Source organism: Symphalangus syndactylus, chromosome 4, assembly GCF_028878055.3.
Source record: "Symphalangus syndactylus isolate Jambi chromosome 4, NHGRI_mSymSyn1-v2.1_pri, whole genome shotgun sequence".
NCBI classification, from domain to species: Eukaryota; Metazoa; Chordata; class Mammalia; order Primates; family Hylobatidae; genus Symphalangus; species Symphalangus syndactylus.
This window is the reverse complement of record NC_072426.2, coordinates 16014055-16039422: the sequence shown is the minus strand read 5'-3', so window position 1 is coordinate 16039422 and position 25368 is coordinate 16014055. Positions and strand designations below refer to the sequence as shown.

Genomic DNA, 25368 nt, shown 5'->3' with positions numbered 1-25368 from the left:
TTTAAAAATATGTCATTTGGTCATGACAGAAACACTACAAAGCACATCTTTGGAGGGCCAAATTCCATTAAACTGGTAACACCAAATGTGGAGCAATAGGAACTCTATTTATTTCTGGTAGGAATGCAAAATGGTACGGGCACTTTGCAAGGCAGTTTGGCATCTTGTTGCAAAACAAAGAAAACTCTTATCATATTATCCAGCAATCACGCTCCTTGGTATTTACTCAAATGAAATTAAAACAGCTTTATTAATAATTGCCAAACTTGGAGGCAACCAAGATGTTCTTCAGAAAGAGAATGGATAAATAAGCTGTGGCACATCCAGACAATGGACTTCAACACCAAAAAAAAAAAAAAAAAAGGAGTTATGAAGCCATGAAACACCATGAAAGAAACTTAAATGCATATTACTAAATGAAATAAGCAAATCTGCAAAGGCTACATACTGCATAATTCCATGTACATGACTTTCTGGAAGAGGAAAAACTACACAGATAGTAAAAAGATCAGTGATTGCCAGGAGTTGAAGTGAGGAAGGCATGAACAGGCAGAACAGAGAGGATTTTTAGGGTAGTGAAAAGATTCTGTATGATACTGTAAGGATGGATGTATGTCATTATCTATTTGTCCAAAGCCATAGAATGTACAATGTCAAGAGCGAACCCTAACATAAAGTATAGACTTTGAGTAATGATGTATCAGTGAAGGTTCATCAGTTATAACAAACATACCACTGTGGTGGCGGATGTCGATAGCAGAGGAGGCTGTGCATGTGTGGAGGCTGGGTGTATATGGGAAATCTCTGTATCTTCCTTTCAATTTTGCTGTGAACCTAAAATTTCTCTAAAAAACTTAAGTCTTTATAAACACAAATTCTACTGATGAGGTATTATTATCAACACTATTTTAAAGGTGTGGTAAATGGACTTGAAGGAATGAAATACCTTAATCAAGATCACACAATAAAAAGTGACCAATTTGCAACTCAGTCCAACCCACATTTGTCTTATTCTGCAGCTTCACCTCGTACACACTTTATTACCCTGTCCCTTGATTGACATGATACTGTGTTCGATAGGCTTTTTATACTCCTCCATATCAGCATGGAGATCACATGGCTTGATTCAATTCATGATTAATACATTTCACGATTAACTCTCTGAAATAAAAACTATTTTGAGGTGGTAGAGAAGTGGGCTGGAGACAGAAACAAGAAGAATCAATAATTCTTAAATAAAAGTCTTTATATTAGGTCTTAAATTTGGACTGGGAGAATTTACATTCTCAATCATAAGCAGCCTAAATGGCACTTATAAAAGTAACAATAAATGTCTATGAAAAACCCTATGAAGGCCTAAAAAAGACTGTTTAAACATCTGGAATAAAGCTCCATTTCTCTAACTCAATACAACATTTCAGTCAAAAATTTACAGGGACTTTGGGCATTGAAAGAGAATTGCATATCAGCAATTCTAGGTCCAATTTTTTGAATGAACTGTCTGCTATGTGAAGATGTTTAGTCACAGGAGGTCAGCTGATGCTGAGGCAATCAATGCAATTGTCATTATCAATGGGTGACTAGAGTCTGACGACAGTAACATAACAGCCTAGGAGCATAAAAATCCATTCACTACGGAAGTTAGAATCTATGCATATACACAAAATGTGCTGTTTTTTAGATTATTACACTAATCTCCCAACTCTATAAACATAATCACCTGCAATTGCAGACTCTAAACCTGTTTTTTTGATAATAATGTTTGAAGCAGAAATGACACAAGCAGACTTTCAGAAGATGCTTACCAGGGAGATGTAAAGCCAAGGACAGCATAAGGGAAGGCTCAAAATCTCCAAACAGCAAGGAGTGATACATACTTCTAAAACTGAACTGAATTTTTAGAATATTATTTTCATTTTGGACTGGATATTCCTCAAGACATTTTTTAAACCTCCATATTAATACCTGATAAGCTTAAAACCATACTAGTATCACACCATATTAAGTGTGGTACTATTAACTGTTCTCTGTTAAATGGAAAATGGATGGCCTAGACAACATGATTGAAAACTGCCTATAGAACTGTCTACCCACCTTATTTTGAAGCTTGAAATAAGAAGACATGGCAGGGAAAACAAACTGTATTAAACTAAAGTGATGAGGCAGTAAAATTCCATTTCAGTCAGCTTCGTGTCATTGCATGTAGATGCTAAATGCAACTTCCTTTGGGGTGCTATTAAATTGCTATTGCTAAACATTCATAAAGGCTATTCCCTTCCAGTGTTGAAGATTAGAATGTCGATCATAAACTCCTGCAAGCTGGCTTACAATCTAATAGCTGTCCCTGGACCTTTTTGATTGGTTCCTTCAAAGAAGAGGATGCTCAGAATAGGGAGAATTTCAAAATTTGGTTCTCTGGAGTGGCAGATACTCTAACTCTCCTAATTTCCAGGAATCTTCTCTAATAGACTTTATTGACCACAAAGTCAGTGAAAAAAACATATAAATGAATAACTGCACATAAAGGCAGAGAAAAGAAGGTCATTTCCCACCCCTCTAAAAACTTCAGAATTAATTCATCCTGCCTCATACTCTACGGACAAAGAACTTGAGCTCAGGGATTAGGTGGTGTGACCCTCTTAACTAATTAGTGGCAGAGCTGACCCATACCAATATTCTGACTCCTACTTAAGCATGCCCCACCCCACTAAAAAATACACCGTCTCCTCTTTTGGAAAAAGAAATTCCTCAACAACAACTAAAATAAGGTGTTATTTAAGAAAAAGCCATACCTATTTTTCGCTTATTGTTCCATGATACCTGTAACATGCTACTTTTCAAGTGGATGTGAGAGAGAAACACGACAAACATTTAAATCTGAGAAATACAGGCTCAAATTCAAAAATTTATAAAAATGTAAGCATGAAGTAATATAAACTCACGTGACCCCAAAAAATCCATGTGAGAATCACAACCTTTCATTTTGTCCTGCATGTCAGTTTGAGCTATTCTGTCAAATGCATAATAGGGAAATAATTTTCCTGAGATGAAGCAAAGATAAAGACTTGCTGTTATAATGAATTACCAGTGAGTATTTTCTAGACACATAAACATTTTGAATCAAGGAATCTCACTTGCAATCTAAGACAGGTATCAAATTAAATGGCTTCATTTTAATAATATTAGCCAAGAGTTTTCATTTGTCTTACTCATCTACTTAAGGCCATATAACAAGAAAGGTAATTATACTTACAAAAAGGTAGTTAATGTGAGAAAAAAAACATAACCTAATGTTTCCCTGACTCTGAAGTGTCAATGTAAATAACTGAAGAGAATTTTTAAAAATTCTAAGTTATACACGAAAAAAATCATACCACTTGAGCAGCTGAAATCAGCTTTGACTGCTAGGACTTGGTATTCAACAATTTTTCACCAGAAAAGTGATATCTTAACTCTTAATTTCCAACTGCAAATAAAATACTACAGCTGGAAAAATATACATATTGGAATTCATAAAATTCCCATGAAAACAAGAGAGGAAGTTTTCTCCTTGCTTGAAGTCAATGTGGAAAAGACATTAGGAACTTTCATAATCTAAACTGAAGCCTGATATCTTTACCCTATTATTAATGTGGAAATAGTGACTTAACAGGTAAAAACAATTGCATAAGAGCCGTCTTCAGCTTATAAAATACTAAAGGCTAAGCATTCAAAAGAAGCACTAAAATATAATATTAGCACTACTAAACAGATGACATTTAGATAATCATTCTTTACAAATGTGAAGGAGGAAGTCATCTTTAAAACAATTATGACAAGGAAGTACATGTCTATTTGAATAAGAAAAACTTGTCAATACTTAAGATACAGTGATCAGGACTATGATCGTCTAACCATAAAATACGTGAAATATATTCTTGGGTAATAGAGGATGGAACCTTGGTGAAAAAGTAATTAATTATTTTACTAATAACTCCTATTTTTTGACAATATTTCTTTCAGGAGTCTAGGAAAAAAATGGTTTTTTAAACTTTATAAAAATATCATGAATCCTCTGAAGGAAGAGGATACCACAAAGGAAAGATTAGTAGGTTATGAATAAGTGAATATTGCCCAATAAACCTAGTTGTGAACATCCCCAAATGAGGGAAGAAATAAGAAAAGAAAACCACATGTCTTGGATGACCTTTTTACCAAACCTCAGAGAGACAATGAAAGGAAAAAACTGATTGAGAGAGGAATAAAAACCTACAAAAATTGAGTCATGGATCTGACTTTCAATGGTAAGAATTTTTTTCCCCTCTCTGATGAGAACAACTTATTTCTATTTTACACAAATGTTCTATAAATAAGTATACTTAATTCAACTTTTGCATTCTCTTTCCATGTTCCTTACTCTACTGTTGTCCTCTCAGTTACCAAATTTATGGATTAACTATGACTTTCAATTTCATGTTTAGTTTTACTGAACTCTTTCAAGCTGATTTCCAGTTTGGTAAAAGAAACCGTAAATATGATTTTATTTTCCCTTTCCTTCTTCAAAGCATATCTCATGTTGATAATGACACTATTAAACAGGAGCGTCTCTGACTTTCGGGCTGAGATTGGTGGAGATAATCACTTCGTAAGATCGCATGGGAGGAATTATGACTTTTACGTTATCACCCAGTTTATCTCCTCCACTAGGCTGGGAATTCTATGAGGAAACTCATCTAACTTATTATTTGGTTGGTGTATACTCAAGAAATATTTGTTGATCATATTTTTTAGTTGAGTGTTTATTTTCCAAAGACAACATGTCTAAAATGGCTCTGATTATTTGACTATGAAGAACTATGTGTGTTCCAGAGCATTTATCTTTTGTTAGCTCATCTACCTAACTTTTCACAGCCATTTTTCTTTTCCACCACGCACCATTTGTAAAGAACTGGTAGCTAACATATCTGTTTGATTGTTAAGATATACCTGTATTCCCCTAATCTATTCAATCAATTTTGGTTCAAGTCATTTTTATTTCAAGGAGAACCCTAAAAATCTTTCTTTATCCAGGAAGAAGTTGGTGGAAATACTGCTGGGAAAGTTATTCCTCCTGAGAAAGCAGAATCAGCATTTCTGTAAGAAGCTTTGAGGTTCAAGGAACCAAATATGGCAGAGGAATTCACTTTTCTAACACTTTGCCATTTAGTATGAATAAACAATATATCCCAAATGGGAGGAGTCAAGAAACCCAAAGCTGAGCTAAGAGGAGATCTAAGCATTTACAAATATAAAAGCAGGTTATGTTTGTCCCAGGAGCCCTTGGTCAGCTGCAACCTGTTGCAGTTTCTGACCCATGTATATTAAAAATGTTTGTGCCGACTGAAGCCCTTCTGTTAACCTCATCTTAAGGGTAAAATTACGTGACTCCTTCTGTAATTTCTTCTGTAATTTCTGTCTCAGAAAATGGCTTATTTCTATCTATTGATATATCCAGTAAATTTAACACAACTTTAGATAGCATTCTACATAAGATTATTCATTTTATCTTGAATAATTATCATGGCCAATTTTATAGCAAAATACATTTCACTCTGAAATTCTGTATAAATATGAGAAATGTATGTTTACCATAAAGGGAACACAGAGAACTTAATAATCACATATGATTGAAATGAATGGCCAAATAGGTGATGAGATCTTCCAGGCAGATGAGAAAGGGCCTGAAGCCATGTTTCCAAGGCTGAGTCAAACTATGGGCTTATCAAGAATTTCCTATTTCAGATAAATCTGTAAAATTGGTATTCTGAGGTCTGCTAGATCTCAGTTTGAAGTGATTCAGTCTCTTATGAGCTCTGAGATCTTGAACAGACTATTTAATCTCTCTAATTGCAGTTTCCCCATCTGGAAAGAAGAAATAATACCCATTTCAAATGACTGTTATAAACATCAAATGAGATTAAAGGAGGAAGCAGGTGAAAAAAAAAATTTGCCAAAAATATATAGTTATTATTTCTCTTTGTTCTTCCTTCCTTCCTATCTTCTTTCTTTCTTATCTTCCTTCCTTCCTTACTTCCCTCCTTCCTTTCTTCCTTCTTTCCCTCCCTCCTTTATTCCTTCCTTTCTAACATGAAAAATGAAAGCAAAAAATAATCTTATCTGTAGCTAGATGCATTAAGAAGCATGGGGCTTTGGGGAGCTGTCAGTAGTCTGGTTTGTCTAAAGTCTTGGGCCTTTGCTTCATTGACTGGGGTATAGAAACTGGGATTGCAGAAGAGTATGAATGTTTGGGTGTGTGTTAGAGAAGTTCTCAAAAGTAAGATCCCCCTGGCTCCTGCAACACACATTCATTTTCTCTCTCATTTCACCACTCTCATTCTCTCCTGAATCTACACTAATCCTGTTATTTACAGCACTAGTCCACTTAAATTGCTCTCATGGTTTTCACCAATGATTGTCACTTTGCTAAATCCAGTGGTGAATAAAATACACATCTTGTTCTCAGTACCATTTGACACAGTTGATCACTCTCTTCTTGACAAAATGTCTTCCCTTGACTTGCAGGACATACACTGTTCTGGTTTTCCTCTAGCTCATTGGCTGCTCCTCTCAGTCTTCTGAGATGATTTTTTTTCATCTCCTTACCCTCTTCTATATAGGTTCCAAGTCCCAGAACTCTTTCCGTGGTCCAGTCTCCTATACGTTCTATTGGTGATCCCATTTGGTCTTGGCATTAAATTTATGTCTCTGGCTCAAATCCCTCCCCTGAATTTCAGACCTTCGCATATACAACTACCTGCTTCTCATTCTCAACATGTCCACATTGATGGCTAAGAGGTATGACTTAGGCCTAAAATCTAACTCCTACTTTACCCATAAAAACTTGCCTCTCTATACTTTATTCCATCTCAGAGGGATGGCAACTCCTAACTTTCAGTTGCTTAGATTGAGTTCTTCTTGATTTTTATCTTTCTGTCAATCCCCAATTCCAATCTATCTAACAAGTTCTGTTGTCTCTACCCATAAAGTATATCCAGAGTTTGATCACTCTTCATCTTCTCTACTGCTACTACCCTAGCCCAGGCTGTCATTAGCTCTCTCTTAGTTTATTATAATAGTCTCCTACCTGAAGAGGGACTTTGCCTTCCTGGAATTCATTGTCCAGAAGCCAGAGAGATTCTCTGAAAATATTATTGGTTCAAAATGTTCTATAAAATTCCTATATAACTTGAAGTCAAAGTCTTTACCAGGGCCCTACAGAATCCTGGCTTCATTTTCTCTGTCCTTCCCTCCAGCACACACACACAGCCTATACTCCCATTCCTCCTGCCTTGCTTGTTTTTCTCATTATCATTACATAATTTACTTATGTATGTATTGACATACACACACACTTGCTTTTCTCATTATCATTACATAACTTACTTATGTATGTATTTACATACACACAAGAACAAAAACTCCGTGAGGGCAGGAGCATTTTCCTCTCCTATTCTTGTACTCACTGATACATCCTTTGTGTTTAAAACAGTGCCTACCAAAGAGTCAGTGCTCAATAAATGGTAATGAATAAATTTGATGTTATGAGAACTACACATATTTGCCTTTCTGATGGCCTCGTTCATGCAAAGCAATAATATCTTCTTTATCAGCACATCCAAAATGAAAATTTTATAAAATGAAAATAATATTATTGACCAGTTAAACTGTATCATGTCTTAGTTCCTACAAAAACATTTTTTATCAAGGCAAACGAGCCAAGTCCCTTATTACCATAAGGGGAGTAAGCAGGAAGGCAAAACAAAAACTTGGAGCATGTATGTGAACAGAATTGACTGTTCTGTTGCCTAGGATCTATCTAGGTCCTCTCTCTACATAGGATCAATCTAGTCCATCTCTCTAACCTAGACTGCCTCAGCCCTTTTCCAACCTGTCAGAGCTTCCTTTCCCATTATTTTCCCTTGAAACTTCTCTATATCATTTATATGTATTATTTCCTCCAATTAGGAGGACCCAGAGCATCAGCGTTCACTAGGTAAAATGACAACATCAGTAGCAGGTGCAGAAGTAGCTGATGCAAATCCAGCATTTCCGCCAAGCACCATGATAATTGTTTTGCACACATTTTGTCATTTAATGTTCAAAATAGTATCCAGAAGGAGATACTATCATCACCTTGCTTTTACAGAAAAGTAAGCATGTTTAGACATGGTGAAATAACATGTCATCTCAACACAGACAATGGCAAAGTTGAATTATAAATCCTCAAAACTGTCAGCTAACACAATTACCTTCAAACTATGAATATCCACAGTACTTCCCTGGAGGCTCACATTTACCAGGATATGGGTGGAGCTGGGAATTTGTATGTTTAATGAGGCCTCCAGGTAATTCTTCTTATAAGTCTGGGAAAGATGATACTAGTTATCCTGCCTCTCAGTCAGGCAGTTTGATAATTACAAATTGAAAAATGATAGAGAACTGCTGATCTATAGAGTGCTCCATATTGCACTCTCTCCTGCTAATCAAGATAAAAGCCCTTATCAACCACAAGCTACAATATAACAGACTGTCACAGATGTGTGTGTTGTTGTTGTTGTATTTAAATTTCATTTCTTTTATATATAAGCAGCAGTCAATTGTTCTTCAGACATACTTCATTTCCTTCCATGAGGCCTTTACTAATGAGATACATAAAATTATAGTTTAAAAGAAGAAAATGATTCTAAGTCAGTTAAGTTTTTAGCAGAAGTTGCTTCCACCACGTGTGCCTTTTCTCACCTTTCTGTGAGTACACCTTGTACTTTCCCATCCAAGGACCTGCCTGGCAGTGACATGCATCTAGGGCATGTCTACTTCACCCCACTCCTGAGCTACAGATCAGAGAAAGGATGGATGGACCAGAGCCAGGATGATGAAAGCTCTGAGGCCCTCACTCTAAAGTAGCTTCTTTTCTGACTGTGAAGACAAAAAAAAAGGGCAAAATACATAAGCTACTGTATGAACACACAGTATTAACTTTATAAAGATGTAATTATATAAAAATCATTAAAATAATGGTCAGAGAAGAAGGCAATTTCAGGTATTGTAAAGACCACAGACTTTTAAGCCGGTTACTCAGGAGTAAATCCTACTTCTCAATGGATAAAACCTCAGAATCTTCATTGACAAAGAATATCATTGTAATAAAATAAATTCATGGAAAACATCCTGAGACCAATTGCTGTATGTGGACGGATTCTGGGTTAAAATGGGGTTTATCACAAAGGAAGAACTCATACTTAGGCAGCGTTCTAACTTGGGGCTCTACTCGTGCATTCTGATGACTTGTGTTCTAATCTCCAGAGGAAGAAATCAATATAAGTTTATTTTGCTCTTTGTCTTCTAGGCATATGATCTTTCTCCTGATAGCAATTATACATGCTAACGAGATTAATCATGAAATATTTCTCCTATTAATAATCATGTGAATCCACTGTCAATTCTACAAACTAACCACATACCAACCCTTTAGTATGTTCTAATCAAAAACTCCATACAAACACACACAATTCATGATTAAGAGAGGTGGTATTTGTTCTCCATATCATGCTTTCCTTACAAACTACATTTCTTAGGCTCTTGAACAGGGAGCTATAAAATGAGTTCCTTCAGTTCTTATCTAGGCTACCCAATCCTTTGGCCTTGATTTTGAATTTGACAAGCTGCTTACCCAGTCTGTGTCTTAATTCCCATTGGTAAAGTGAAAAAAGCACTGCAAACAACCCACCAGGTAACTGAGAAGAGTTTCCAAAAGGGAACTTCAAGGAGTTTTCAAAACTCATAATACAGAGTACTTAGTTGAGCCCAAGGATTAGATTTCAAACCAGCAACAGAGCAACGGAAGGGGTGGGCTGTGAGCTCCAACTTTCTCAAGGCCCCACATGGGCTGAAAGTTTCCATAGTCTCAAAAGCTTTAGTACAAGCACTAAAAACACTACCATGTTTTCAGGTTGACAGGGAGTCATAGCATGAAATTATAGAGAAAACGAATTCAACCTTTACAAAAAAAAAGTCTTTAAAATCTGGATTAGTATTATAGTACCACATACAAACATAAACATATATATATATATATATATATATATACACACACACATAAAATACAAAGATATAATGAGAAAAAGTGGCATTGAATAAACAAAAACATAGAAAGTTATTTTGAAAACTAAAGAATATAATGTTAGTATAACCTACTTGATAAAAATCAATGATGAAATATATTTACTACTAATAATTGAAATTGTGGCTTCCTTCATTCCTCCATTTAATCCATACTTACTGAATACTTCCCATTTGCTACCTGTTGGGGAAACAACTATAGCCTGGAGTTTAGGTCCCTACCTTAATGGAATTTACCTGCTAGTAGAAGAAAGAGCTTGTCTGGGAATTTTGAAAAATATTTTACAACTTGCTAAAAACCATAAATATTAAATAAAATATAGTTTCTATTCTCAGCTATTTGCATTCTAAAGACAAAAACACATTCATATGTACCACTTTTTAAAATTTTAAAACTTAATGATTTTTTTTAGGTAACTGTAAAGACCAGGAGAAAATACTAAAGTGGAAAGAAGTGTTATATATTGCAAACATTTGGTCCAGGGGATGGGATACAATGGATGGTACCAAGGGAATCAAAGGTCTTGCACAAGAAAGGATTCAAGGAGCATGATCTTCTTTCTCAATACGTGTAGCAGTGACATCCAGGAAATACACACACAAAATAAATAGCATATTGATAAACAATGGATTCTGGAGTCTGTCTCTCCCTGGGTGTCTGAATTCTGATTTGGACATTTAGAATCTATATAATCTGTGTCATTTAAACTCTGTATCCCAGTTCCCTCATCTTCAAAATGAAAATAATTGTGCCCACTTGTGTAGATTCTAAAAATGGACACAGTCCTTTACTCCTCCCTATATTCACATCCATCGTACTTCCTCCCATCTAGTTCCCCTCCCTTGACTAGAGGCTGGCCTTGCGACTGTTTTGGTCAAAAAAACCCATTGGAAGTGACAATGCATTTTCTCCAAGCCCAGGCTTCAACAGACATTGTTCTCTTCTACTCTCTCCCAGGACTCTGCCTTCCCCATAGAAAAATGATGTTTCCATCATAGGAACATGTTGCTGGGTGATGAGCAATCACATGGGCCAGAACCAGTGAGTCAGCCCATTGGTACCAGCCAAGGCCCCTCAGATTATAACAGAGCTTAGCTAAGATTAGCAGACAGAAAATACACTAGCTGGATAAGCAGAACTGTCCAGCTAACCCACAGACTAGTGAATGATATGCAGTGCTATTGTCTTCTGGGCATATGATCTAGTTAGTTTGAAGCTACTAAATTTTAAGGCCCTTTTTTATGCAGCACAAAGCTAACTGGTACACATGAGATAGGACTGATGTGAGGATTACATAAATTCAACTGCCTGGCATATAATAGCACTATGTGAGTACTTCCTATTAAGAAGAGATAATTTCAAAATTGAGACCATTTGCCTAAGGACCTCAAAATCAAAGCCTGTGGGGCTTCTTGCTGGTTTTGTATCCTTTTGATGGACAGTGGCACGGTGGCTGTGAGCCTGACATGCAGCAGTCAGATTTGGATTTCTGAGGTATCTTAACTTTCTATACAAATAATTCATATCACAGCAGAATGGTTGTCTAAGCAGCTCCAAATTCACTACTTGGCTGGGTGGGAAGTAATTTAAAATGTAGAAAGTAAAGGATCAGATAAGTCAACTATTTGATCATCATTTTGATACTCATGATTCTTCCAAATAATCTGGTTATTATCTTGACTTTCAGTAATCATATATAAGTAACCTCTCAAAGTGATTCAGAAGTAAATCTGGAAGAAGGATGGTTACTAGAGGCTAGGAAATGTTTTGGGGGGTTGGTGGGAAGGCAGAGATGGTTAATGGGTACCAAAAATTAGTTAGAAAGAATGAATAAGACCTAGTATTTGATAGCATAGCAGGGTGACTATACTCAATAATAATTTAACTGTACATTTTAAAATAATTGAAATAGTATAATTGGATTGTTTATAACACAAAGGATAAATGCTTGAGGAGATGGATACCTCATTTTCCATGATGTAATTATTACCCATTGCATGTTATTATTATGCATGTGTAACGTTTTTAAAAAAAATTTTTTTAAGAGAAGTTGGGAACTAATCTGGTGAATAAATTTCTTAATACTCAGTAGTCTCATTGAAGTATTCTCCTGATCTCCTTAAGCCGGCAGCATAGACAGTCACTGTATTTGGACAGCAGGCCATGATACTCCTTATTAAACCATATCACTTTTAATAGTGCCTTTAACCATATAACAATTAGCTTGTGTTCTGTCTCAATGTAATCCTTAATACCAACCGACATGTCCTTTTTAATACGCTGTGATGCAGAGGGGATTGTCTTATATACATGCATAAAATGAATTGTGAATATTCTGCCAAGTTAATTTTGTATATTTCAATACGATCTTCTCATCTTTTCCTTATTAAACTTAGTGCTTGGGAATTTCAAGGTCTTTTACAGAGGATCCAGATGCCCTTCGGTAACTGCCACCCACATCTTTTTTTATGATGTTGGTTATTTCAGTTAATGTTTTATTTTGTAAATATAAAATTCATTGCAGAGAACATTGATGTTCTCTCTCTTTCTATCTCTCACTCTCTGTCAGAATACAAATGAATTTGAGGTTTCCATTGCTCTAACTCAGTATATTTGCTAAATATAGAAAGTTTACATCCAAATAAAGAAAATTTGGCTTAATTATACTGCCATAAATAAAAGTGAAATTATCTTATTCTTTTTTTAAATAATCAACAGCATCAGCCATCATTTGAATGTACAGAACAACAGCTATTCTGTTTCACACTGGAGTTTGCTCTCCTAAAATCTGACATACTACAGGTCAGCACACAAATAAAGTATCTACTGCCCAAATAACAATGTACTGGGGATTTAGAGAGGCAGCATGTAAAAACAAATTTATAAAGCTGGAATTGCAAATAATTTTAACACTTGAAGATAATTTCTTCCTTTAACATTCTTGAAGAACTTAAAAGTCTTTTGGAATTTACTAGCACGTTCCTCACTCTGGAATCTCATGGGATTATATTACATTGAGACAAATCTTTCACCTGTTGGTAAGGGAATAGACTTTTGTTAAAATTTAGAGAACAGCCTTTCATAGGTTTGTGAAGAAGGACAGGAGAGAGGGTCTTCCTATATGTCCACAAGACAAGCTGATTTGCACTGAGCTGCTCACTTGTGCTGAGGTCAAAACTATATGGTCTTTATATACACACCATGAACCCTCATATATACTATCAACATTTCTTTAGTACTTCTGAAACACGGCGATCTTCTTTTAAATTATTTTTTTAAAGCCATGAGAAAGTGAAGGTTCAATTGGCCTTACTGACTCCACTTTCATGGAGAATTAATTCCTGTAGTGTGTCAAATAGCTGGTCCCAGGAGTTGACCAAGAAGAGCCTGAAGAGGATTTTCTTCTGCCTGGAATAATAGGAGGAAAATTGGTGGAGAAACTACCAAACAATGTAGAATCTTGGACCTAGAGCTAGAAAAGATTTTAAAGGATAAACCTGATACCTGTATTTTATATTCTCCAGCCAAAGGACTCCGTTAAATTCTAAATCACACAGAATCTTCAAACGTCTCATTTTCTTACTCAGGGTAAAAAGCAAAGTCCTTAAATGCTCTACATAGTCCTATTCTGCCTGCCACTCACCACCTTTGGCCTCAGCTTCTGTGACTTTCTCGCATTGACTTACCTCCAGCACACTGGCCTCCTTGCCAAGACATACGCTCACTGCATGAGATTTCTGTTTGCTGTTCTCTCTACCTGGAATTGTTCCCCTCTCATTTCGACATGACTCATGCCTGTATCACTTTCAGGTCTTCTCTCAAAAGTTACCTTCTCAGCGAGGTCTTTCCCTGACAACCTTAATTAACTTAAAAAAAATCAATCCCCCGCATTTTCTATCCCCTTTCAGTTTTATTTTTTGCACACTACTTATCACCTTCTAACATACCTACGTATTTCCTTTGTTTGGTGCTTGCATCTCACCATCAGAATGCCAGCTCCCTGAGCTGCATTTCTGTCTTGCACTGCTATATCCCCAGAGCCAATAGCATCCTGGTACATTGTAGGCACTTGATACCTTCTTACTGAATGAATATGTGAATGAAAAACGGTGTTCAAAGTACTTAAGGATTTATACAAAGTCACACTCTAGAAATCAGTTAACAGAGCAGGAGTAGACACCAACTTACATCCCCTTTACACAAACTAAATGAAGACTTATTAATATAATACAGGTGTCAGTCTGAAACATAAGCCTACTGACATTTATGTAGGCATTTATTACTCAAAAAACTAATTCTCATTTAATTCTCTTGACCACTCTATCAAGTATAAACTAGTATCTACTTTACAGTTTATAAATTTGATGCTCAAAGAGACTACAGGAAAAAATAGGTTCATTGGAAAGAGATCTGTTAAAGATGCTCTTCTGCCCTCTAAAAGAATGTTTCATTTTGCAAAAAGAAGCACTGCAGAATTTCATTCAATGATAGCTCTTCTAGTACCAAAATTTTAAAGTGAAATTCAATATGCCCACAACTTTTCAGATAAATTCTTAGGGAATAAAGCAAGTGTTCCAGTTCATCTGGATTTCATCCCTCATTTTGCCTTAAGCTTTTATGAATATCATTCTGAGGTCCAAGAATAGTAGTATAACAGAAAAGTTTACTTTCTTTCTGCCTATTTTGTTTTTATGTGGGTATGCACGTGTGTGTGCATGTCTGTATGTGTTTGTAATTTTGTTTTGTTTCAATCTGAGAGGATTTACCAGTCTTAAAGAATCTGGGTCTACTTTGAACAAATCTAATCACTGCAAATTGTCTGCAGATTAAAATAAAATAAAACAAAAAAACTCATGGAAAACAAAAGTAGAAGGAAAGAGAAATTAAAAATAATTCGCTTGGGAAGGAGCAAAAGTTACCCCATGAAATTCTAACAATTTTCCGAAATATTCTGCCTGCAGCTGAGATTAGTCTCATAAGCAAATGCAGACATCCACCTTTTTTTTATCTGAGTATAGCCCCTACATCTACTTGTAGGGCATTCATAAGACATGTAAAATGTGAAATTTATCAGATTTGATGATTCTTAAGAATTAGAAAATCTGGGACTACAAGATATATTCAAGATACCTGCTATGGTGTCACAACTTGTACTCCCCAAAATTTATATATTGAAATCCTAATCTCCAAGGTGATGGCATTAAGAGGTAGGGCCTTTGGGGTGATTACATCAGCGGATAGGGCCCTCATGAAGGGATTAGTGTCCATCAGTGCCTTGATTTGGACTTCCTAGTCTCTAGAACTCTGAGAAATGTTTATTGTCTATAAGCTGCTCAGTTTATGGTATTTTTGTTGTAGTAACCTGAATGGACTAAGACAATACCTTAAGTGAATGTCTTTCTACCACAACTGCATAGAATAGTCCTTTGAAATCCAACTAAAAATTTCTTCCATTGCTGAATCAATTGTAATAACATCACAACTAGAAACTCATAAAAGTGAAACATAAGAAAACTGATTTACAAGAAGAAAAAGCAGAGTGTAGGGTCTTTTTTTTTATGTAATGCATTTACCACAGAGACACTTGGTTTTCAGGTCAAGAAAATTTGTCTGGGGCAAGAATGATTACACTATGGAGGTTAAGCACTAATGCAACAGCCATCTTTATCAAAATAAAAAGTAAGTTCATCAATCATAGAAAAAGCACCCGAGAGACTGTTATACTAACATAGTAATTAAGAAACATAAATGTGAACAAACTACCTGCAGATATAGCAATACTAAGTGTTCCTTTACGGACTTAAAACATAAATGCATTAGTTGCAGAATATTTATAGGCAATCTATAATCTTGCAAATCTAAGAGGTTTTTTTACTAGAACACTGAAAAGCCCGTGACCAAAAAAAAAAAAGTGTAAAGCTTAAAAAAAGAAAATTCATAAGATCTTAGGCTCCAAGTAGATCAGCTCTATTTTCAGTGTCTTAGGGTAGCATCATATTTAAGTCATTCTAGAGAGCTAATAATCAATTAGTATCCACTACAGAAAATGACTTAACAGCCAGCCCTGAAAATCTGCTGCAATTATTAATTTAAAAAATTTGATTTGTACACGCTGTTATTTCTTTCCAGAAAACTAAAATTAAGACCTGATTCATCTGGATGAAGATGAACACCAAGGCATTTTCCTGTTTCAGAGTTTAGAATGTGGAAACTATTTCTGGATGTGGTGTGAAAATAAGAATCCTATGTATTATCCATTTTCGAAGTAGGAGAATGCACTAACCTTACATTTAATGAAATTTAAATTCGGTTGCAGGGAAAAAGGAACAAAATCAAAATCATTATAAAAATTTCCATTACTAAATTTTCATTTTCCCAATTATGAACATTACTTGACATAGCAATATAGTTTATGGCAGAGCACAGAGTTCGAGTTCTAGTCAACAGAACATGAACTGAGTCATCACCTCAAACTCTGCCCTGTCAAAATGGAATCATCTCAATAAATTATAGCTTCCTTGGGTCTCATTTCTCATCCCTTTAATCATCTTTGAGGCTCTCCTCTGAACAACTTCCAAGTGTTCTGCATTCTTCTCTGGCTTCTGAATTTTTTTTTTTTTTTTTTTTTTTTTTTTTTTTGAGACGGAGTCTTGCTCTATCACCCAGGCTGGAGTGCAGTGGCCCGATCTCGGCTCACTGCAAGCTCCGCCTCCCGGGTTCACGCCATTCTCCTGCCTCAGCCTCTCCGAGTAGGGCTTCTGAATTTTAACAACGTATTTGATCAGATGTCAAAGGAAGTTGTTACTAGTCTTTCAGAACAATTTCAAGAATAGATACACTCTTAGAAATCACGACTTAAATGAAACCTGCATAAATCTAAACAATTTAGTTCTACTACCCTCAGTGGAATAGGTAACCAACAGTACGTTATTTTACTCATGTTTCATTATTTATAGAAAATGCTTTTACTCAAAATATACATTGTAAATTTACTTCATTTACCTAAACTGTTTGAAAAGGCACAAATAAGAAATTGATTTTGAACGTTCCGTAGCTATACTCGTTTTAGTAGCACCAATTAACTTAAGTAGGAAAGTGCTTAGAGCAAAAGTAAATATTTTTATTAGAACACACATCTATTATTGATATGACCTTTTGACGGGAGATATACACATTTTTTACTAGTACACATATCTATTGTTGGCATGACATTTTGAAGGAAGGTTTACACATTTTTTTATTAACACACATATCCATCATGACATTTTGACATACATGATATTTTGGTGAGACGATCCATAACCCCTTGCTCTCAGACCTACCTGAGTAGGATGAGGAATCCAGCTACCTTCCCCACTTTAGCAGGGCACCACCTAGTCTACTTTTAATGCTTTTTTTCTTTCCTCACCTCCAAACGGGGCAAGGAGGCTGAAATGGAAATGAGACAAGCGGTTTTAATCCACTCAGCCTGGAGACCCTCCTGATCAGCTCGGTTTCTCAGATTCACAACCACCTTATAACTTAAAGCCCAAATTTACTTAGATGGCTCCCAACCATATCATTGGCCTTTCACTAGCCCAACCAGTGACACTTGAACAAAGTGTACAGGGTGTTAATGTATGTTAACAAATTATTTGACACTCCTCCAATCAACAAGTCTTATTCACCAAGCGATTTACTTCTAAAGAATAGGATGTGGCAGCAGTGAGCAAGTACAAGTTCCAAGGCTAGATTAGAAAAGGTCATTGGGATTCTGACTGATTCTCTCCCTTGGGACATTCACTTCCAGAGCCCTAGCTGCTGTGTAATACGTCTCACTACTCTGAAGCTGCCATACTGGAGAGACCACATGGAAAGACCACAAGAGAAAGAAAGAAATGCTGAGGAGCTCCAGACATTTTTGTCTCAGAGCATTTGCATCTTCCCAGACAACAGCCAACCTCACTACCACACCTGTGAGTGAGCAGCTTTCAGATGGCTCCAGCCCAGCTTTCAAGCCACTGCGATAGAGCAAAGACAAGCTGACCCTCTGAGTCCTGCCCAAATTGCAACTATGTGAGAAAATGAAATATTGATATTGTTTTAAGCTACCAGTTTGGGGGATGGTTTGTTACACAGCAATAGACAAGCCGAATACAGACCTTATCCCTATCAACAGATAAAATCAAGCTTCACATAGAAAAGTGACTAAATCAATAGTCTCTATAATTTTTCATCACACAATCACAATAAATGTTTACTTATTTATTGATTTAAACATGTATGACTACACTAATGTACTCTGCACAAACATAAACTTTCTTCTTTTTTTTTTTCTTTTTTTGAGATGGAGTCTCGCTCTGTCGCCCAGGCTGGAGTGCAGTGGCGCGATCTCGGCTCACTGCAAGCTCCACCTCCCGGGTTCACGCCATTCTCCTGCCTCAGCCTCTCCGAGTAGCTGGGACTACAGGCGCCCGCCACCACACCCGGCTAATTTTTTTGTGTTTTTAGTAGAGACGGGGTTTCACCGTGGTCTCGATCTCCTGACCTCGTGATCCGCCCGCCTCGGCCTCCCAAAGTGCTGGGATTACAAGCGTGAGCCACCGCGCCCGGTTACAAACATACACTTTCAAAAAGAGGAGGTAAAAACAGAAATTCTGGCCGGGCGCAGTGGCTCACGCCTGTAATCCCAGCACTTTGGGAGGCCGAGGCGGGCGGATCACGAGGTCAGGAGATTGAGACCATCGTGGCTAACATGGTGAAACCCCGCCTCTACTAAAAATACAAAAGAAATTTAGCTTGGTATGGTGGCAGGTGCCTGTAGTCCCAGCAACTCAGGAGGCTGAGGCAGGACAATGGCGTGAACCCGGGAGGCGGAGCTTGCAGTGAGCTGAGATTGTGCCACTGCACTCCAGCCTGGGTGACAGAGCGAGACTCCATATCAAAAAAAAAAAAACACAGAAATTCTGATATTCCCCTGTCCCAAAAGGTTTATTACGCTCACCCAACTTTGAAAACTTCTGAAGTCAGCATGCAAATTGTTTAGATAATAGTTCTGAAATTCCAGGTGATTTGACAAACTACTAGTTAGGAACAGATTAAAAGTGCCAAATTTGAAGGAAACGTGGATTTTACGTAGTCTTTAAAAAAAAAATCACTTTAGCAAACAACGGAAACATTTAGAATGGAAGGAGCACTTGCAAGTTTTAGCTAACAACTCAACTCCGGTATCAGCTAAGCCAGTAATCTGTTACAGAAGTTAAGAGACAGCAATTCACGAAGTGTTACTCTTTTGATTTAGTTCGACTGGTTCCAGGAAAACTCTGTTATAAGATATACTGCAGTCACTCATGTTCAATGGTGTTTCCTGGAAGTAGACAATCTGGCATAGTGGCCAAGATCACCACCTTGCCAGGAGTGTGGCTTGGTGGTTAAATCTTCTGAAGTAAGCTCACTGCTCTCCCAGTGTGCCAAACAGGCTGGGTATCTTTGGGCAACTACTTAACTCTTTAAGCATCAATCTCCACTTCTACAAATGGTGATGACAATGGCATCTAACTCTTAAGGTAATGAGGATTTAATCAAGTATCTAAAGCTCTAAGCACCGTTCCTGAAGTGGAAGGAGTGCTCAATAAATTTTAGCTGTTAATTTTTGTTATTATTGTTATTATCAAAAGATAAATAATAAAATTTATAATTTAAGGAATTAGTAAATTGTTTCTGTCTGTCTGTCTTTCCTGAAAGAAAATGGCATTCTTTTAGTCAGGATTAAGGCAGAAAACGAGCCCATTCCCAATCTTTTGCTCATCCAGTCCTAGTCCCCCACTCCTCCACCCTAGGCCACCCTCAAACCATTTATAAGTGGGGCAACTGAAGTGTGGAAAAGGGAAATAACTCGCCACAAGTAACAAAGCTTATTTATGACAAAAGTTGTACCCAAACTACTGAACTAGATGCGTAACAGAAATATCAGTGTACTTTGGAATAAGATGTAGTTCCAGTATGTGGTTCAGTAGCATTATAATTCCAGGTAACATCTGTTTCCTCTTCTGTAAAATTGGGAGTCATAATATACATATTGGCTCTTGTGTAGTGAAAATAAAAATATGTATAAAATGATTTTTGTTACACAAATGTAAGGTAGTAACATTATTAGAGGCCGTATTTCTTAAGCCGGGTCTAATATGTTTTACACCAATATTTTTCAAACTATAGGTGTTAACACATGGGATTTGTGGAATCAGTTTGGTGAGTCACAACCAGCATTTTACAAAAACATAAACAGATTAGAATACAGTAGAACAGAACATATTAGGAAATATCCTTTATTTCAGGTGATAAGGTTCAGAATGATTTTGTGAAAGTTTCACACACGATAATACATGCATAATCATGGAAAAATATTTTCTCAGTAGACAAGTTTGAAAGTCACCACACCACTGGCTTTGAAACTTCTATATGCCTCAGAATCACTCACAGGGCTTGTTAGAATATGTTAGAAACTAGCTGGTACATTTTGTGCCAGCTTCTGTACAATGTTCCACAGAGATGCTAATAAGTGGAAAATCGAAACTGCACAGCACCACCTCATGAGATAGATGAGTGCAAAATGGAGGTAGACATTCATACGTTTGCTACAGGTTCCTAACAGCCTTATTTCTATTTTGTTGATAAGATTTGGCCAGAAAACTTTACATATTGGGGAGTTCTTCAAATATTTACTGGAAAAAAGAATGCACTGACAACTCCCAAATACTTGGCTAAATCACCAACCAAAAGCGGACAGGAGTTGATCAAAGAGTCCCTTAAAAGCTTTCTACTCTATATGTTAGACCTAAAACCATTAAAATCCTACAAGAAAACCTAGGCAATACCATTCAGGACATAGGCGTGGGCAAGGACTTCATGTCTAAAACACCAAAAGCAATGGCAACAAAAGCCAAAATCGACAAATGGGATCTCATTAAACTAAAGAGCTTCTGCACAGCAAAAGAAACTATCATCAGAGTGAACAGGCAACCTACACAATGGGAGAAAATTTTTGCAACCTACTCATCTGACAAAGGACTAATATCCAGAATCTACAATGAACTCAAACAAATTTACAAGAAAAAAACAAACAACCCCATCAAAAAGTGGGCAGAGGACATGAACAGACACTTCTCAAAAGAAGACATTTATGCAGCCAAAAAACACATGAAGAAATGCTCATCATCACTGGCCATCAGAGAAATGCAAATCAAAACCACAATGAGATACCATCTCACACCAGTTAGAATGGCCATCATTAAAAAGTCAGGAAACAACAGGTGCTGGAGAGGATGTGGAGAAATAGGAACACTTTTACACTGTTGGTGGGACTGTAAACTAGTTCAACCATTGTGGAAGTCAGTGTGGCGATTCCTCAGGGATCTGGAACTAGAAATACCATTTGACACAGCAATCCCATTACTGGGTATATACCCAAAGGACTATAAATCATGCTGCTATAAAGACACATGCACACGTATGTTTATTGCGGCACTATTCACAATAGCAAAGAGTTGGAACCAACCCAAATGTCCAACAACAATAGACTGGATTAAGAAAATGTGGCACATATACACCATGGAATACTATGCAGCCATAAAAAATGATGAGTTCGTGTCCTTTGTAGGGACATGGATGAAACTGGAAAACATCATTCTCAGTAAACTATCACAAGGACAAAAAACCAAACACCGCATGTTCTCACTCATAGGTGGGAATTGAACAATGAGAACTCGTGGACACAGGAAGGGGAACATCACACTCCGGGGACTGTTGTGGGGTGGGGGGAGGGGGGAGGGACAGCATTGGGAGATGCGCCTAATGCTAAATGACGAGTTAATGGGTGCAGGAAATCAACATGGCACATGGATACATATGTAACAAACCTGCACATTGTGCACATGTACCCTAAAACCCTAAAGTATAATAAAAAAAAAAATAAAAATAAAAGCTTTCTACTCATTCTGTAGGGAGCAGTCTTGGCTAGTCATGAATGAAAACAAGCACTGGGATACTCTAATTTTCCCATCTACAACTTGTAGTCTGTAAATAAGCTGTCAGGTACTGTCATTAATTAATTCATTCAATGAATATTTATCAAACAGCATGTCAAGCCCTGTATTAGAAACTGGGAACACAATGGCGAGCACATTGCTCTTGCCTCTGGAATTGTTTGGGCCAGTTCATTTCCAGGCCAGGTGACAACACACAACATTCATTACTCAAAGTACTGATGATTTATGATTTTAAGATTTAGGACACATTACAGCTGCTAAAAGAACTTTTATATCCATTATCTCATTAAATCTGTATAGCCATAATCTAAGTTGTTTAGAGCAGGTATTAGTTCATTTTATAGGCTGAAGAAACAAAAGTCCAAGGTTCACTAAGTAGTAAGTGTTGAGACTAGAATTCAAACCTGAAAGCCTGATCCCAAACACTGTCTCTTCCCACCATGCAGACTTGCTGTTTCTTACCCTTTCCATTCCTGGGCTGACGATGAATGCAGATGAGGAGCTGAGCGTGAGGGTCTGTGTATCAAGATCCCACAAGCTCTACTTCTTTTTCAGTGCTTCTGCTGTCTTACTGAATTTACAGGAAACCCAAACTACTCCAGGGATATGACTCATAAAGAGTTTTAATGCAGAAAGAGGGTGCTTACAAAATGGTTGGAAGAGCTAAAGGAGTTAAAGTCAGAGGGCCCTACTGGAATCTTGTTTTTTTTTTTTTTTTTTAAGAGACAAGGTCTCACTCTGTCATTCAGGCTAGAGTGCAATGGAACAATCATGGCTCCCCTCGTTCTTAACCTACCAGGCTCAAGTGATCCTCCTGCCTCAGCCTCCCGAGTAGCTGGGACTACAGGCACGTGTCACCACGCCCAGCTAATTTTTTAAACTTTTTTATAGATAGGGTCTCACTATGTTGCCCAAGCTGGTCTCAAACTCCTGGGCTCAAACTATCTTCCCCTTTGGCCTCCTGAAGTGCTGGGATTACAGGCATGAGCCACCACACTTGGCCAACTCTTGCTTTTAAAGTCACTCCACTATAGCTGAAATCCAAAGGTGAAGAAATTACGATTGTCGCCAGTACACACATCTACAGAAACTTGTCGGTGGTACCACAGCCACATAAAAAGGGGCTCTCTACCACATATTATGCACAAGTGCAACCTATTGGCAAAATCTGAATTACAGCCAGAAACCTAACAGCAAGAGAGTCTTGTAAATGTAGCTCTTTGCCTTCCAACTCCTGGGATGCAGGTTAGAATATAGAAAGGTGGAAAGAGATGCCAGGTGCCAGTCAACAATATTTAACACTAATTTTTATTTTCCCAATGTATTCTGTGTGGCTCCTGTCTTTCCCCAATCTTCTATGCCCTCTTTAAGTCCAACTTTGTCTTTTTGACATGCTGAAATAACCCCTCAATAATCTCTCCTTCACCTTCAGTGACAATATTGCATTGAAGGACATAAACTTTAGCTACTTTCTGCCTCACTTTCTTAGTCAGAACCCCACCTGTTGCCAGATCAACCCTACCTTTGGAATTAAATGAAGCATCACCCTACAGGACATAAAATTTGCATTCCTGCAGAGTCACTCAAGGACCAGATGAAGCAACTAGAAATGGGCAAGAGGTAATTCTACCTGGAGTGAATTTTGACCAGTGGGAGACAGAGAGAAAGCAAGCAGGCAATTATTTCTCCTTTCTCTCCCCTGCATACTACTCCCAGGTACAGTGCTTCCTTTCAAGGCTTCTAGATAATTCCTCCCTGCTGATTGAACAAGCCTGCTGAATTATCTGACATGTTGCGTTATGGCTATGATGCAGTAGCCAGCATGGTAGCACACTGTGTTGCAAGAGATTACATCTGTTCCTTACCTCAACATCCTGTGATGTGATTGTATCTGGAAAATAAACTATTAGAATCATAATCATTGCTTCAGGCTCAGCTTTCCAGAGGACTCAGACTAAATGACATTGATTTGACACTATCGGAATCTGTAAAGCAAGGGCTCTGAGCAGAGCTGTGCTTCAGAAACACTTTGTGAAAATCACAGGTATTTTTGCTTCACTCAAGTCTGACTATATAAAAATGGCTAAGGTGGGCCTGGGCATGCATGTGTTTCTTTAAGTACAGTTTTAGAAATGCATCAACTAGTACAAGTTCAGAACTAAAATCCAGGCCCACAAACCTGATTCTCTCTGCTCCCATCCCTATGAACTATGTACCAAGTGACGAGAGAATTTTGGTGCCACTATGTGCTGAGAAAGGCTTATGACATCATTAACTAGAAGTCACAAACTAGAAGAAGAATTCCAGGGAACATGTCTATGGTGGCATAACTAAACAGATGTGATAAGCATACAGCACAAGAGGACTAATTAACATTTTAGGAGTTTCAGGAGTTTATTCGGAATTTTGTAAGAGGTTAGCATATCTCATTATGCTCTTTACCTTTCCTTTTAGACATTTTCTTTCACTTTTTTTAAAGATTCAAAAGCAGCCACCTGGTAGCATGCATTGTCAATAAGAAGTGATGTAGGCTAGACTAATTGATCACTTTTTAAAGATTAAGTGGCCCATTTGCTGTAATATGAATACAGAAAACAGCTTTGACAACACTGAAGTAGTTTATTGAATTTTGACTGCCAACTGAAAATTTAAATCATGCTTATTTTTCACAAGGTAATCCACTCACAATAGGCAATTGATGTGATCTCTTTCTGTAAGAAAAGCTCTCATGCTCTTCCTGAACCTTCTACTTACTGTGCTGTTATGATGCACCTGCCTTTTGGATAGGTGGTTGATAGGAGATGGGTTGTTAAAGACACAATTTACCTTGTGTGTTTCAAGCAGAAATAGACTCTCTCTGTGTAATCACTGAATGAGTTCCAAAAGCCTTTATGTCTTACATACAAGCTCAGACACTCCAGAACTCATTTTTCTTAACTTAAAAATGGGAATATTATAATACCTTTTGTACCTATCAGGATTATTGTGATTATTAACTGGAAAATATAATTGTTTTATCAAATTGCTATGAATGTGTACCACTTCTGTTACACATTATATGGAAAAGCCTTCCATTGGGAAGTATTGGTCACATTGTACAATCAGTCTTTTTCTTGGGGCTTGTACTACTTCATCTGGGCTACAACTGTGTATCTTTCCTCCTGCTCTTGATATCCTCCACTTTACAGAATTCTTCAAGTGGTCCTT

At 37.1% G+C, this 25368-nt stretch overlaps 1 long non-coding RNA gene across 1 annotated transcript in view; it reads right to left on the bottom strand.

Moving 5' to 3' along the window:
• The window catches only part of LOC134736443 (uncharacterized), a 46538-nt gene extending 21940 nt beyond the window's left edge, over positions 1–24598 (bottom strand). Inside the window, exon 1 of the long non-coding RNA XR_010120443.1 lies at positions 24027–24598. This is a non-coding gene — a long non-coding RNA (uncharacterized lncRNA). The remainder of the gene's footprint in view (positions 1–24026) is intronic.
• Between the last annotated feature and the right edge of the window lie 770 nt (positions 24599–25368).